General features: G+C 39.0%; 1 protein-coding gene across 3 annotated transcripts in view; it reads right to left on the bottom strand.

Moving 5' to 3' along the window:
• THSD4 (thrombospondin type 1 domain containing 4) overlaps positions 1 to 12,128 on the bottom strand; it is a 676,681-nt gene that overhangs the window by 96,463 nt on the left and 568,090 nt on the right. The window lies entirely within an intron of this gene.

The raw sequence follows: 12,128 nt of genomic DNA, 5'->3' as shown, positions 1-12,128 counted from the left end.
AGCAAATGAACAACAACAAAGAGATGGTGGTTTTTATCTACTCTCTGTCACCACTTGTCCATGAGCAAAGTTGCTTCAGTCATGTTCTTTGCAATCCTGTGGACTGTAGCCTGTCAGGCTCTTCTGTCCATGGAATTCTCAGGCAAGAATATTGGAGTGGGTTGTCATGCCTTCCTCCAGGGAATCTTCCCAACCCAGGGATCAAACCCGGGTCTCATGCACTGCAGGCAGATTCTTTACCATCTGAGCCACTAAGGACTCACAATGTATCTATAATATGCAAATATTCATTAACTTGATAAATATAAATTGACAAGGCATCCCTTGTAGCAGACAGTAAAGAATCTGCCTGCAATGCGGGAGACCCAGGTTTGATCCCCGGGTCAGGAAGATCCGCTGGAGGAGGGCATGGCTATCCTTATGTTCTTGTCTAGAGAATTCCATGGACAGAGGAGCCTGGTGGGCTACAGTCCATGGGGTCACAAAGAGATCCTGTACAGTGTCTACAGACACTGTAGGAAAAAAAAACACACACACAAAAAAAAACAAGGGCAAGTTACAATGTAAGTTCTTAAAGTTAGCTACTTAAAGAAAATTCTTACTCTGATAAGAGGTATCCATCAGAATCTTTCAGTTCAGTTTGGTTCAGTCGCTCAGTCGTGTCTGACTCTTTGCGACCCCATGAATCACAGCACGCCAGGCCTCCCTGTTCATCACCAACTCCCGGAGTTCACTCAAACTCATGTCCATAGAGTGGGTGATGCCATTCAGCCACTTCATTCTCTGTCGTCCCCTTCTCCTCCTGCCCCCAACCTTTCCCAGCATCAGAGTCTTTTCCAGTGAATCAACTCATCGCATGAGGTGGCCAAAGTACTGGAGTTTCAGCTTTAGCATCAGTCCTTCCAATGAACACCCAGGATTGATCTCCTCTAGAATGGACTGGTTGGATCTCCTTGCAGTACAAGGGACTCTCAAGAGTCTTCTCCAGCACCACAGTTCAAAAGCATCAATTCTTCAGTGATCAGCCTTCTTCATAGTCCAACTCTCACATCCATATATGACCACGGGAAAAACCATAGCCTTGACTAGACGGACCTTGGTTGGCAAAGTAATGTTTCTGCTTTTTAATATACTATCTAGGTTGGTCATAACTTTCCTTCCAAGGAGTAAGCGTCTTTTAATTTCATGGCTGCAATCAGCATCTGCAGTGATTTTGGAGCCCCCAAAAATAAAGTCTGACACTGTTTCCACTGTTTTTCCATCTATTTCCCATGAAGTGATGGGACCAGATGCCATGATCTTTGTTTTCTGAATGTTGAGCTTCAAGCCAACCTTTTCACTCTCCTCTTTCACTTTCATCCAGAGGCTTTAGCAGACATCTAATAGACATATTCTCATTGTCAGAAACATGATAAAGAAGTCTTCCATAAGTATGATTATCCCAAAATTTTTAGAGGTCTAGAAGGAAAGTTATGATCAACCTACATAGCATATTAAAAAGCAGAAACATTGCCAACAAAGGTCTGTCTGGTCAAGGCTATGGTTTTTCCAGTGGTCATGTATGGATGTGAGAGTTGGACTGTGAAGAAAGCTGAGCACCGAAGATTTGATGCTTTTGAACTGTGGTGCTGGAGAAGACTCTTGCGAGTCCCTTGGACTGCAAGGAGATCCAACCAATCCATTCTAAAGGAGATCAGTCCTGGGTGTTCATTGGAAAGACTGATGCTAAAGCTGAAACTCCAATACTTTGGCCACCTCATTCGAAGAGTTGACTCATTGGAAAAGACTCTGATGCTGCGAGGGATTGAGGGCAGGAGGAGAAGGAGACGATGGAGAATGAGATGGCTGGATGGCATCACTGATTTGATGGACATGAGTTTGAGTGAACTCTGGGAGTTGGTGATGGACAGGGAGGCCTGGCATGCTGTGATTCATGGGGTCACAAAGAGTTGGACACGACTGAGTGACTGAACTGAACTGAAGTCTCTAAGTGTAACAACATAGGAAAGAAATAGGAGGCAGAGTAATTCAAGGGAAGATAGCATTAATATTATTTACAGATACCATGATTTTCCATCTATAAAATTCACATTAAATAATTGAAAGACTTTGAATATTGTGAAGAGTCCAGCAAATACAGGTATAAAATAAATACATAAAATAAACTGATTGAATATGCACTATCATGACTAATTGGAAATGTAATGGAAATAAAGATCATATCCCATATTAGCAAAAACTATAAAATTGCCTAGGAATAAACCTATAAAACATAAGCAAAGTCTAGAATAAAAACATTTTAATAAAGAATATAAAATGGGCACATATACTATGCATCTGAATCAAAAAAGTCAAGATTGTGAAGACAAATTCTTCTTCTTCAAAGTAGTCCATAAGTTTATTGCACTTTCGATTAAAATCTCAACAGAAGTTTTATAGATTTTGACAAATTGATTTATAAAGTGTATGTAGAACAAATGTACAAGAAGACCCAAGAAATCGTAGGAAAACACAAAGCACTTGGAAAGAGACAGAGAGTTGACCTACAAAAACGTAAAACATATGAAATTACAGCAATGAAAAGATATGGTAGTACAGCAGGAGGAGACAAATAGATCAACAGACCTGAGTTGAGAATTCACAGGTATATCTAAAGATGTTTTAATTTAATAATGGCAAATGTGTCCTTTCAAATTACTGAGGGCAATTTAAACAGCAGTTACTCTATCTATTTGGAAAACGACAGATCCCAACCTCACACTAAACCCCGTATTAATTCCAGATGGAGTAAACATTTAAATATAAATAATTAATCTAAAGTTAATAGGAGAAAATATTAGAGAATAGTTTATAATGTTGGAGGTGGACAGGTCTTCCTGTGTAAGACAAAATACACTAGCCATAAAAAGATGATTGATAGATTTGGCTAAAAATACACTAAAATTTTCTCCGCAGAATAACTGGTATCATGACAACATGCTTACAGCAGAAAGCGAAGAACTAAAGAGCCTCTTGATGAAGGTGAAAGAGGACAGTGAAAAAGCTGGCATAAATCTCAACATTCAGAAAACTAAGATCATGGCATCTGGTCCCATCATTTCATGGCAAATGGATGGGAAAACAATGGAAACAGTGACAGACTTTATTTTCTTGGTCTCCAAAATCACTGCAGATGGTGACTGCAGCCATGAAATTAAAAGACGCTTACTCCTTGGAAGAAAAGCTATGACTAACCTAGATAGCCTATTAAAAAGCAGAGACATTACTTTGCCAACAAAGGCCTGTCTAGTCAAAGCTATGGTTTTTCCAGTAGTCATGTATGGATGTGAGAGTTGGACCATAAAGAAGGCTGAGTGCTGAAGAATTGATGCTTTTGAACTGTGGTGTTGGAGAAGACTCTTGAGAGTCCCTTGGACTGGAAGGAGATCAAACCAGTCAACCATAAAGGAAATCAGTCCTGAATATTTATTGGAAGGACTGATGCTGAAGTTGAAGCTCCAATACTTTGGCCACCTGATTCGAAGAGCTGACTCATTAGAAAAGACCCTGGGAGAGACTGAAGGCAGGAGGAGAAGGGGACGACAGAGGATGAGATGGTTGGATGGCATCACCGACTCAAAGGACATGAGTTTGAGCAAACTCTGGGAGATGGTGAAGGAAAGTGAAGCCTGGCGTGCTGCAGTCCTGGGGGTGCAAATAGTTGGACAGAACTTAGTGACTGAACAACAACAGCTGGTACCATGCACAGAGTTGAAGCACAAGATAAAGACTAATAAACATACACAAAGAGAATGGTTATTACTCGTAACATATATGAATTCTTAAAATCAGCAAGAAAACTACAAACACAATTCATAGCAAATCAATCAGAGTACAAATAACAAAAATCAGTGGTCAGGGAAATGGAAATTAAAAATATATACTAAAAATTGAGTGTCGTTTAGTCACTAAGTTGTGTCCGACTCTTCATAACTCCATGGACTGTAGCCCCCCATGCTCTTCTGTTCATGAGATTTCCCAAGCAAGAATACTGGAGTGGGTTGCCACTGCCTTCTCCAGGGGATCTTCCTGACCCAGGGATTGAACCCATGTCTCCTGCATTGGCAGGTGGATTCTTTACCACTGAGTCATCAGGGAGGCCCTAAAAATTAAGTACGTTCATAATAATCAGTGTTGGTAAAGATGTAGAGAAAGAGTCTTTCATGAACTTTTGGTGGGGGTATAACTTAAGTAAATCTGGAGAGGAATATTGCTTTATCTTTCACAGTTTTAAGTGTTCATTCAATTTGATCTACAAATTCTATTTCTAGGGGTCTATCCTACAGAAATATTTATATAATATGAAATGATACACATATCAGGATATCCATGAAAGCATTACATGTTGAGAGAAGCTTTCTTCAATTTTCTTCTCCAAAAATTTGCTGTTTTCTTCTAAAACATCTTTTTCAGTTATTTATCTTAGATTTTCATGCTTTGAGCTTTTAATAAGTGTCCATTTATGTTATTTTCAATTATCCATTGAAATTAAAGACAAAAGCAGTGGAAAGGCTGCCTGAGAACTCTGTACACATTGGCCAAGCTTGTTAATAGGCTACATTCTAGGAGATGGGGCACCAGTCCCTAAGCAGCCCCTCTTCTCATTTCCAGAATGAATCCTGAGGTCTTGGAGCATCAAGTCTCCTGCCCATACCCTTTTGGATGCCAGGGTATCCAAAATGTGTGTGCTGGTATGCCTGTTCATATAACAGGGATTTTCACTATTTCCTTGCTTTGCCACCCCAGTCTCCCCTCATACCCTTCATTTTCCTTCCTGTCTCCCAGATTCACAGGCTCATGGGGCTCTGCATGCAGGCCAGCGCCCTGCCCCCACCACAGCTCCCTCTGCTACCTAGGCTGTGACTTCCTCTGCTCTGTTAGTGAACTCTCTTCCGCTTACTTTTGAGACTCTGTTCCCGAAGTTTGTTAAAATCATGTAATAGATGCCCCACCCCCACCACCCATTTTCTTGGTGGTTATAGGTTACACCCTCTCTTATTCCTTTACTGTCATTTTGAAAATTCTTGGGAGGAGGGGAAAAAAAACTCATGCACTCAGTCTGTCATCTTGAGCCACAAATCAAAAGCATTGTTTGCAATATTAGAGCTGGAGGTAGTCTAAACATCCCTCAGTAGGAAAATTTTTCCTTGGAATTCTGCAGGCCAGAATACTGGAGTGAGCAGCCTTTCCCTTCTCCAGGGAATCTTCCCAACCCAGGGATTGAACCAGGGTCTCCTGCATCGCAGGCGGATTCTTTACCAATGGAGCTATCGGGGAAGCCCCTGAAATAAATTAGGTTGCATCTACTGTATGGAATGCTCTTCATTAAAAATATAATCATTAGCTTTATATGTATTTATAAGAAAAGATATCATGATATAATATTAAAATAAAGACGCAAACTGAAGAAAGCATATATAATATCAATTTTAGAAAGTATAGATTTATTTGCACTTCCACAGAGGACTGGAAGGTATACACTAAACTGCGAAGAGTGGTCCTTCATCTCCATCTTTACACTTGAAACCGGTGGATCCAGTGTGAGATTGGCATGGAGAAGGAATTTCATCTTTTTGCCCTGTGCCATGTATATTATTCAAAACGTTTACAATGTATATGTGTAAATCTTTGAGGTTAACTGTCATATAAAGCTGACACAGGTGTCATACAAAGGTGATGTATCACATTATTTACTTACTCTAGTCTTTCCCACGTTGAAAGCTGCTCAACTAATAAATTAAATAAAGGTGTGCAAGTTACAGATGATCCATGATACTTGACTTTTTTTGCTGACCCCTACTTTCACTGTTTTAAAACCTTTAAGAAAACATGCTTAAAAGTAAAGATATTGGCAGTTTATTTTTAAAAGCTTATAAATCTTCAAAAAATCCCTTCTAAGGCTCTAAGACAATGTAAGATGTTGGCAGATAGAACATGTCCTGTAGAATCAATTTTTGCTTGGTATGCTTTTATGTCTGATTTCTTAACTGTTACATAATGACATTAGTAAACTGAGCTGGCTGAACTATGCCAAACTTTGATATTTCAGCTAAAATAATTTCACAACATCTTATTAAGGAAGAGGCAAGTAATATAAAATGTCAATCATTTTAATAAAATTAGATTTAACTTTTTATTTCCAAAGAGCAGGGTTCAGAATAACTCAAGTGGAAAAGGAGACTACATAGCTTACAAAAGATACATTGGTTCTAAAGTATTTTTCATGAAAAAAAAAAAACAAAAAAAACAAGATCTAGGAATCTGTAATCTACCAGCTAGTTTATATTTTGGAGCATGTGAAAAATTCAAATAAACACTGAAAAGTGGAGCTCAATTCTGTAGAACTTCATTGGTTTCCAACCTAAAATAAGACAGATAAATATCCTATCTCCTGAAATCTGTGTGTCTTTAAAGGTTATGATTCCTCCAACTTTGTTCAGAGAAATAGTAAGCATCTTGAGATGCTGAGTTGGCCTGTACTCCCAGCTGCACATGGGCCAGTACCCCTTGCAATTTATGGCAGGAACAGGGCCAGAACGCAGGCTTTCAGAATCTGATCCAACAGGTCCAGTTCTTGATGACCAAACCAACATTAGCCATAAACTCAGTCAGGTTGAATGCACCATCACTATTTATGTATTAGCCAAAGTTTTTGATATATAAGACTCTTTCTTCTGTGAAGATTTTTGGCCACACCACGAGGCATACAGAAGCTTAGTTCTCTGATCAGGGATCAAACCCATACCCCCTGTAATAGGAGCATGATATCTTAATCATTGGACTGCCAGGGAAATCCCTTTTGTGATGTTTTCAATTTTTAAAAATTGAAATATAGTTGATTTACAACATTATATAAGTTCTAAATGTTCAGCAGTGATTCAATATTTTTGTGACTATACTCCATATAAAGTTACCATAAAATACTGGCTATATTCCCTGTGCTGTACAATATATCCTTGTTGCTTATTTATTTTATACATAGTAGTTTGTATCTCTTGATCCTTTACCCCTATCTTGGCCCTTCCCCTTCCCTCTCTCCACTGGTAACCACTTATTTTTTCTCTATAATTGAGGAAAGTAGGGAAAACCACTAGGCCATTCAGGTATGACCTAAATCAAATCCCTTATGATTATACAGTGGAAGTGAAAAATAGATGCAAGGGATTAGATCTGATAGACAGAGTGCCTGAAGAACTATGGACAGAGGTTCATAACATTACATAGGAGGTGGTGATCAAAACCATCCCCAAGAAAAAGAAATGCAAAAAGGCAAAATGGTTGTCTGAGAAGGCCTTACAATTAGCTGAGAAAAGAAAAGAAGCAAAAGGCAAAGGAGAAAAGGAAAGATACATCCATCTGAATGCAGAGTTCCAAAAAACAGCAAGGAGAGATAAGAAAGCCTTCTTAAGTGAACAACGCAAAGAAATAGAGAAAAACAAAAGAATGAGAAAGACTAGAGATCTCCTCAAGAAAACTAGAGAAACCAAGGGAACATTTCAAGCAAAGATGGGCACAATAAAGGACAGAAATGGAAGGGACCTAACAGAAGCAGAAGATATGAAAAAGAGGTGGCAAGAATACACAGAAGAACTATACACAAAAGATATTCATGATATAGACCTAACAGAAGCAAAAGATATTAAGAAAAGGTGGCAAGAATACAGAGAAGAACTGTACAAAAGAGATCTTCACAACCCAGATAACCACGATGGTGTGATCACTCACCTAGAGCCAGACATCCTGGATTGCAAAGTCAAGTGGGCCTTAGAAAGCATCACTACGAACAAAGCTGGTGAAGGTGATGGAATTCCAGTTGAGCTATTTCAAATCCTAAAAAATGATGCTTTGAAAGTGCAGCACTCAATAGGCCAGCAAATTTGGAAAACTCAGCAGTGGCCACAGGACTGGAAAATGTCAATTTCATTGCAATCCCAAAGAAAGACAATGCCAAAGAATGTTCAAACGACTGCACAATTGCACTCATTTCACAAGCTACCAAGGTAATGTTCAAAATCCTTCGAGCTAGGCTTTAACAGTACATGAGCCAATAAATTCCAGATGTACAAGCTATATTTTTCTAAATACAGGAACCAGAAATCAAATTGCCAGCATCATTGGATCATAGAAAAAGCAAGGGAATTACAGAAAAACATCTACTTCTGCTTCACTGACTACGCTAAAGCCTTTGATTGTGTGGATCAAACAAACTGGAAAATTCTTAAAGAGATGGGAATACCAGATCACCTTACTTGCCTCCTGAGAAACCTGTATGCGGGTCAAGAAGCAACAGTTAGAATCGGACATGGAACAACAGACTGGTTCAAAAATTGGGAATGGAGTATGTCAAGGCTGTATATTGTCACCCTGCTTATTTAACTTATATGCAGAGTACATCATGTGAAATGCCAAGATGTATGAAGCTCAAACTGGAATGAAGACTTCAGGGAGAAATATCAATAAGCTCAGATATGAAGGTGACACCACACTAATGGCAGAAAGGGAAGAGGAACTAAAGAAGCCATCTCTTGATGAAAGTGAAAGAGGAGAGTGAAAAAACTTGCTTAAAACTCGACATTTAAAAATCAAAGATCATGGGATCTGGTCCCATCACTTTATGGCAAATACATGGGGGAAAATACAGGAAAGAGTGACAGACTTTGTTTTCTTGGGCTCCAAAATCACTGCGGATGGTGACTGCAGCTGTGAAATTAAAAGCTGCTTTCCTGAGAAGAAAAGCTATGACAAACCTTGACAGCGTATTAAAAAGCAGAGACATCACTTTGCCAACAAAGGCCTGTCTAGTCAAAGCTATGGTTTTTCCAGTGGTCATGTACCACTGGATCATAAAGAAGGCTGAGCACCGAAGAATTGATGCTTTCAAATTGTGGTGCTGGAGAAGGTGTTGAGAGTCCCTTGGATAGCAAGGAGATCAAACCAGTCAATCCTAAAGGTAACCAACCCTCAATAATCACTGGAAGGACTGATGCTGCAGCTGAAGCTCTACTTCTTTGGCCACCTGATGTGAAGAGCTGACTCACTGGAAAAGACTCTGATGCTGGGAAAGATTGAAGACAGGAAGAGAAGGGCACGACAAAGGATGAGATGGTTGGATGGCACCAGTGATTCAACGGACATGAGTTTGAACAAACTCTAGGCGATACTGAAGGACAGGGAAGTCTGGCTTCCCGCAGTCCGCAGGGTCACAAAGCGTCAGACACTGCTTAGCGGATGAACAACAACAACAAAACCTGTGACAAAGGAGACAAGAATATACAATTGTGGAAAAGACAGTCTCTTCAAAAAGACAACTATGCAAAAGAATGAAACTAGAATATTTTCTCACACCATATGCAAAAGCAAACTCAGAGTGGATGAAAGACCTTTGAGACCAGGAACCATAAAACTCCCAAAAGAAAACATAGGCAGAACACTCTTTGACACAAATGCTGGTAATATTTTTTGAATCTGTCTCCTAAGGTAAAAGAAACAAAAACAATAATAAATAAATGGGACCTAATTAAACATAAAAGCTTTTGCACAGCAAAGAAAACCATCAAGGAAACAAAAAGACAACCAATTAAAAATATTTGCAAATGATATGATCAATAAGGGATTAATATCCAAAGTATATTACTAGCTCATACAACTCAATATTAAGAAAACCAAAAGACCCGATTGAAAAATAGGCAGAAGATCTGAATAGACATTTCTCCAAAGTTTTTGAGTTTTAAATTTCACCTTTCACATCGTAATTCAATAATAATTCAATACCTGTAACTTCATCTTTTGTGACGCAAGCAAAGTAAAGAATGTCCAGTTTTAAAAGTCAGAAGATCATACATGGAAAAACATTCAACGACTAAAGTACTATACATATAGTACAAATACTATTATTAACTAAGCAAACAGCTTAGAATAAGTCGTTTAAATATTGTGGGTTTTCAAAAACTCTTTAAAAATGAGGCGATTAAACCATCTTCAGCACTAATAATGCAGGTCCTTCTGTTTTCATGGAAATCTAATTTCTAACTCTATCAAGTTTGGAGAGTCAGTCATTTAAAAAATTCTAAGTATTTCACAAGGCATGTCTGATTTTTATTACAAATAACTACAGAGGATTCAGGAAAACAATAGGGCAACTTGTTAAAGTTGTGCAGTTTTTAAGAGCATCTGATCTATTCCTTTCCTCTAAGTTGCTTCCTCTGCAGAACAAATGTATGCAGACAGCCTACTCAATTTTGTGCATCAAGTCAAATTTTTGTACAAAATACAGTTTACACAGGTAGAAGTCACAAAACAAAACATCATTACTCGGAAAATTGCGGAGAACCTTAGCATATAACTCTTTGAAAGATGTTTCAGTGTTTGAAAATGTAAATTGTGAAATATAATCTTTGAAAAATTCAAAAATAGCTAGACAGACCTGTGTTCTAATAGCTTACACATAATCTCAAACAATTGCATGCAATTTAACTTTTAAAATATATAGACTTCATAGAACAGGAAATTTAGTAGAGTAAGTGGAATAGATTAAGAGAACACCTGCGATGAGAAACAGACCATCCCACCCACTGTGCATTTTGAAAGAATTACTTTTACGGAAGGCAAATTAAATCTCAATAAAAAGGAAAGAAGAAAACGAAAGAGCCTTTTGAGTGATGCAGCTATGTCCTAAGTGATGCTTAAGTGCCATAAACACAAGCTCCTGTTCACCACCTCTGGAAACTTCTTTCACTCCCATCTGCTCTTCTGTCTCTACTCTCCCGTTCTGCCCATGTGGCATCACGTAACAACACTGCCATGGGCTGGATTTCTCACACACCCCGCAGGAAGTTGTACTTGATTTTCTGAATCACCCTTCCACTGATTCTGGGTACTCACATCCTCCTCTGCCTCCTCTTCATCTTTTTTAGGGAATTACTGTGGCTCAGGTGGCAAAAAATCCACCCGCAATGCAGGAGACCCAGGTTCGATTCCTGGGTCAGGAAGATCTCCTGGAGAAGGGATAGGCTACCCACTCTAGTATTCTTGGGCTTCTCTTGTGGCTCAGCTGGTGAAGAATCCACCTGTAATGCGGGAGACCTGGGTTCGATCCCTGGGTTGGGAAGATCCCCTGGAGAAGGGAAAGGCTACCCACTCCAGTATTTTGGCCTGGAGAATTCCATGGACTGTAAGGTCCATGGGGTCACAAAGAGTTGGAGATGACTGAGCGACTTTCACTTTCACGGAATTTGTTTCCATGAAGCTTGGACATACTGACAAGCTCTCTGAGACAAAAGAAATAGATTGAACATTTGTCAACTGCTAACAAGTCCCAGGGGTTCTGTGGGACTTGTTATCCTATGGATTCTCATGAATACTTATAAGAGCAAGATTCTAGATGAAAACACTGTGACTCTGAGAGTAGCTTCCATTCAGACAGCTGGTGGGTATTCTCCCAGGTTATCTATTTTAACTTCAGAAGGCACAGCTTAAAAACCACTTGCTGGTTAGAACTAATTTGATTCAGGGAAAGTACTAAAAGCTACGCAAAGCTCACAAAAAGTGGCATTATTTGTTAGTGCATTTGAACACAATGACACTTAAAATAATCCCTTGAAGAATGTTTTCCATTCTAGGAACAGAATATTTATGAAGATTTGTTCTTTTAATAGTATGAAAGAAAGGAGACAAAAAGACTATTTTTTTTTTTTTTTTTTTGCGAATAAAAATAATGCAACAAACTGCTCACGGGGAACCTAGGCTTATTGCTACTTTGGTGGCTTCAGGGTTTGCCAGAGCAAATGCAACAGTTTTTCCACTTTAATTGGATTTATTTCTGAGTCCCATTTGCCATCCCTTCCTCCTCCCACCAATAAAACCAAAGGAAGCTAATTTTAGATGCATTTCCCCTGGTGGAGAAGGACAAGCTGCAGTATCTGGAGTTCTCAGGTTTGGAGTTATCTTCTGGGGTGATCGTGGTATTTGAAATTTGTAAAATTCATGCTGTCTCAGCTGCTGCAGCCATTGACTACTGCCTGGTGAACCAAAACTGCTCATAGGTATTATTACGTGGTAGATGCTTGGAGACAGACTGCCTGGATTTGAAT

The sequence above is a fragment of the Moschus berezovskii genome, chromosome 9 (assembly GCF_049115385.1).
Source record: "Moschus berezovskii isolate FMDL1 chromosome 9, NW_MosBer_1.0, whole genome shotgun sequence".
NCBI classification, from domain to species: Eukaryota; Metazoa; Chordata; class Mammalia; order Artiodactyla; family Moschidae; genus Moschus; species Moschus berezovskii.
This window is presented reverse-complemented; position numbering and strand designations above follow the sequence as displayed.